The sequence below is a fragment of the Arachis stenosperma genome, chromosome 2 (genome assembly GCF_014773155.1).
Source record: "Arachis stenosperma cultivar V10309 chromosome 2, arast.V10309.gnm1.PFL2, whole genome shotgun sequence".
In the NCBI taxonomy this organism is placed as follows: Eukaryota; Viridiplantae; Streptophyta; class Magnoliopsida; order Fabales; family Fabaceae; genus Arachis; species Arachis stenosperma.
The window spans coordinates 20802117-20807186 of NC_080378.1; the positions used below are offsets into that span (position 1 = coordinate 20802117).

General features: G+C 42.0%; 1 non-coding gene across 1 annotated transcript; it reads left to right on the top strand.

Moving 5' to 3' along the window:
* The first annotated feature begins 849 nt into the window (after window positions 1-849).
* LOC130963927 (small nucleolar RNA R71) lies at window positions 850-957 on the top strand. Its single transcript, XR_009080043.1, has one exon. It is a non-coding gene; the product is annotated as a small nucleolar RNA R71 (small nucleolar RNA).
* Window positions 958-5070: the final 4113 nt, after the last annotated feature.

Sequence of the window (5070 nt, forward strand, 5' to 3'; positions counted from 1 at the left end):
GTTCCTCATTAGGGAACTCATTGGAGGCTAGTGCATGCCCATTGAGGTCTTCCTCAGTGGCGTTCACTTCCTCTCCCTCTTCTCCAAATTCGGCCATGTTGATGGCCTTGCACTCTCCTTTTGGATTTTCTTCTGTATTGCTTGGGAGAGTACTAGGAGGGAGTTCAGTGACTTTCTTGCTCAGCTGTCCCACTTGTGCCTCCAAATTCCTAATGGAGGATCTTGTTTCAGTCATGAAACTTTGAGTGGTTTTGATTAGATCAGAGACCATGGTTGCTAAGTCAGAGGTGTTCTGCTTAGAACTCTCTGTCTGTTGCTGAGAAGATGATGAAAAAGGCTTGCTATTGCTAAACCTGTTTCTTCCACCATTATTGTTGTTGAAACCTTGTTGAGGTCTCTGTTGATCCTTCCATGAGAAATTTGGGTGATTTCTCCATGAAGAATTGTAGGTGTTTCCATAGGGTTCTCCCAGGTAATTCACCTCTTCCATTGAAGGGTTCTCAGGATCATAAGCTTCTTCTTCAGATGAAGCATCCTTAGTACTGCTTGGTGCATTTGCATTCCAGACACTTTGAGAAATCAAATTGACTTGTTGAGTCAATATCTTGTTCTGAGCCAATATGGCATTCAGAGTATCAATCTCAAGACTCCTTTCTGATTTGTCCCATTGTTCACAGGATTCCTTTCAGAAGTGTACATGAATTGGTTATTTGCAACCATTTCAATTAGTTCTTGAGCTTCTGTAGGCGTCTTCTTCAGATGAAGAGATCCTCCAGCAGAGCTATTCAAAGACATCTTGGATAGTTCAGAGAGACCATCATAGAAAATACCTATGATGCTCCATTCAGAAAGCATGTCAGAAGGACACTTTCTGATCAATTGTTTGTATCTTTCCCAAGCTTCATAGAGGGATTCTCCATCCTTCTGTCTGAAGGTTTGGACTTCCACTCTAAGCTTACTCAATTTTTTGAGGTGGAAAGAACTTTGCCAAGAAGGCATTGACTAGCTTTTCCCATGAGTCCAGGCTTTCTTTAGGTTGTGAGTCCAACCATATCCTAGCTCTGTCTCTTACAGCAAAAGGGAATAGCATAAGTCTGTAGACTTCAGGGTCAACCCCATTAGTCTTGACAGTGTCACAGATTTGCAAGAATTCAGCTAAGAACTGATGAGGATCTTCCAATGGAAGTCCATGGAACTTGCAATTCTGTTGCATTAGAGAAACTAATTGAGGCTTAAGCTCAAAGTTGTTTGCTCCAATGGCAGGGATAGAGATGCTTCTCCCATAGAAGTCGGGAGTAGGTGCAGTAAAGTCACCCAGCACCTTCCTTGCATTATTGGCATTGTTGTTGTTTTCGGCTGCCATGGGTTCTTCTTCTTTGAAGATTTCTGTTAGGTCCTCTACAGAGAGTTGTGCTTTGGCTTCTCTTAGCTTTCGCTTCAAGGTCCTTTCAGGTTCAGGATCAGCTTCAACAAGAATGCCTTTGTCTTTGCTCCTGCTCATATGAAAGAGAAGAGAACAAGAAAATGTGGAATCCTGGTGGCGCGAAATTGTGATCAATACAACTTCGCACAACTAACCAGCAAGTGCACTGGGTCGTCCAAGTAATACCTTACGTGAGTAAGGGTCGATCCCACGGAGATTGTTGCTATGAAGCAAGCTATGGTCATCTTGTAAATCTTAGTCAGGCAAACTCAAATGTATGATGGTGATGAACGAAAATAACACAAAGATAAAGATAGAGATACTTATGTAATTCATTGGTAGGAACTTCAGATAAGCGCATGAAGATGCCTTCCCTTCCGTCTCTCTGCTTTCCTACTGTCTTCATCCAATCCTTCTTACTCCTTTCCATGGCAAGCTCGTGTAGGGTTTCACCATTGTCAGTGGCTACCTCCCATCCTCTCAGTGAAAGCGATTGGCATATGCCCTGTCACGGCATAGCGGAATTCAGCTGTCGGTTCTCGGTCAGGCCGGAATAATATCCATTGATACTTTTGCGTCTGTCACTAACGCCCCGCCTGCTAGGAGTTTGAAGCACGTCACAGTCATTCAATCATTGAATCCTACTCAGAATACCACAGACAAGGTTAGACCTTCCGGATTCTCTTGAATGCCGCCATCAGTTCTCGCCTATACCACGAAGACTCTGATCTCACAGAATGGCTGGCTCGTTTGTCAGGCGAGCACTCGGTTGTCAGGCGATCAACCATGCGTCGTGTTATCAGGAATCCAAGAGATATTCACTAAGCCTCATATGCTTGTAGAACAAGAGTGGTTGTCAGTCACTTTGTTCATGAGTGAGAATGATGATGAGTGTCACGGATCATCACATTCATCAAGTTGAAGAACAAGTGATATCTTAGAACAAGAACAAGCGGAATTGAATGGAAGAACAATAGTAATTGCATTAATACTCGAGGTACAGCAGAGCTCCACACCTTAATCTATGGTGTGTAGAAACTCCACCATTGAAAATACATAAGCACAAGGTCTAGGCATGGCCGAATGGCCAGCCTCGCAATGATCTAAGATAGCATAAAACGAAGATAGCTACCAAAGTCTCTCTAATACAATAGTAAAAGGTCCTACTTATAGATAACTAGTAGCCTAGGGTGTACAGAGATGAGTAAATGACATAAAAATCCACTTCCGGGCCCACTTGGTGTGTGCTTGGGCTGGGCAATGAAGAAATTTCGTGTAGAGACTCTTCTTGGAGTTAAACGCCAGCTTTTATGCCAGTTTGGGCGTTTAACTCCCATTTGGGTGCCAGTTCCAGCGTTTAACGCTGGGATTTCTTGAGGTGACTTTGAACGCCGGTTTGGGCCATCAAATCTTGGGCAAAGTATGGACTATCATATATTGCTGGAAAGCCCAGGATGTCTACTTTCTAACGCCGTTGAGAGAGCGCCAATTGGGCTTCTGTAGCTCCAGAAAATCCACTTCGAGTGCAGGGTCAGAATCCAACAGCATCTGCAGTCCTTTTCAGTCTCTGGATCAGATTTTTGCTCAGAACCTTCAATTTCAGCCAGAAAATACCTGAAATCACAGAAAAACACACAAACTCATAGTAAAGTCCAGAAAAGTGAATTTTAACTAAAAACTAATAAAAATATACTAAAAACTAACTATATCATATCAAAACATACTAAAAACAATGCCAAAAAGCGTACAAATTATCCGCTCATCACAACACCAAACTTAAATTGTTGCTTGTCCTCAAGCAACTGAAATCAAATAAGATAAAAAGAAGAGAATATGCAATGAATTCCAAAAACATCTATGAAGATCAGTATTAATTAGATGAGCGGGGCTTTTCAGCTTTTGCCTCTGAACAGTTTTGGCATCTCACTCTATCCTTTGAAATTCAGAATGTTGGCTTCTTTAGGAACTCAGAATCCAGATAGTGTTATTGATTCTCCTAGTTAAGTATGATGATTCTTGAACACAGCTACTTCATGAGTCTTGGCCGTGGCCCAAAGCATTCTGTCTTCCAGTATTACCACCGGATACATGCATGCCACAGACACATAATGGGTGACCTTTTCAGATTGTGACTCAGCTTTGCTAAAGTCCCAATTAGAGGTGTCCAGGGTTCTTAAGCACACTCTTTGCCTTGGATCACAACTTTATTCTTTTTTTCTTTCTTTTCTCTCTTTCTTCTTTTTTTTCTTTTTCGGTTTTTTTTTCGCTTGCTTTCTTTCTCTTTTTTTTTTTGTATTCACTGCTTTTTCTTGCTTCAAGAATCATTTTTGATTTTTCAGATCCTCAGTAACATGTCTCCTTTTCATCATTCTTTCAAGAGCCAACATTCATGAACCACAAATTCAAAAGACATATGCACTGTTAAGCATACATTCAGAAGACAAAAGTAATGCCACCACATCAAAACAATTAAACTGTTATAAAATTCAAATTCATGCAATTCTTTCCTTTCAATTAAGCACTTTTATTCAAGAAAGGTGATGGATTTATAGGACATTCATAACTTCAAGGCATAGACACTAAGACACTAATGATCACAAAGACACAAACATGGATAAACATAAGCATAAAATTCGAAAACAGAAGAATAAAGACAAGGAAATCAAAGAACGGGTCCCCTAGTGATGGCGCTCTTTCTCCTCTTGAAGATCCTATGGAGTGCTTGAGCTCCTCAATGTCTCTTCCTTGTCTTTGTTGCTCCTCCCTCATGATTCTTTGGTCTTCTCTAATTTCATGGAGGATGATGGAGTGTTCTTGATGCTCCACCCTTAGTTTCCCATGTTGGAACTCAGTTCTCCTAGGAGGGTTTAGTTGCTCCCAATAGTTTTGTGGAGAAAAGTGCATCCCTTGAGGTATCTCAGGGATCATGCATGAGAGGGGTCTCTTGTGTGCTCCATCCTTTTCTTGGTGATGGGCTTGTCTTCATCAATGGGGATGTCTCCTTCTATGTCAACTCCAACTGAATAACAGAGGTGACAAATGAGATGAGGAAAGGCTAGCCTTGCCAAGGTGGAAGACTTGTCCGCCACTTTATAGAGTTCTTGGGCTATAACCTCATGAACTTCCACTTCTTCTCCAATCATGATGCTATGAATCATGATGGCCCGGTCTATGGTAACTTTGGACCGGTTGCTAGTGGGAATGATTGAGCGTTGAATGAACTCCAACCATCCTCTAGCCATGGGCTTGAGGTCATGCCTTCTCAATTGAACCGACTTGCCTCTTGAATCTCTCTTCCATTGTGCGCCCTCTTCACATATAACTGTGAGGACTTGGTCCAACCTTGATCAAAGTTGACCCTTCTTGTGTAAGGATGTTCATCTCCTTGCATCATAGGCAAGTTGAACGCTACCCTCCACTTTCCGGACTAAAATCCAAGTATTTCCCCCGAACCATAGTAAGATAATCTTTGGATTTGGGTTCACACTTTGGTCATGGTTCTTGGTGATCCATGCATGGCATAGAACTCTTGAACCATCAAGATTCCGACTTATTGAATGGGTTTGGTGAACTTCCCAACCTCTTCTTCGGATCTCATGTCGGATCTCCGGATATTCACCCTTTTTGAGTGAAAAGGGGACCTCGGG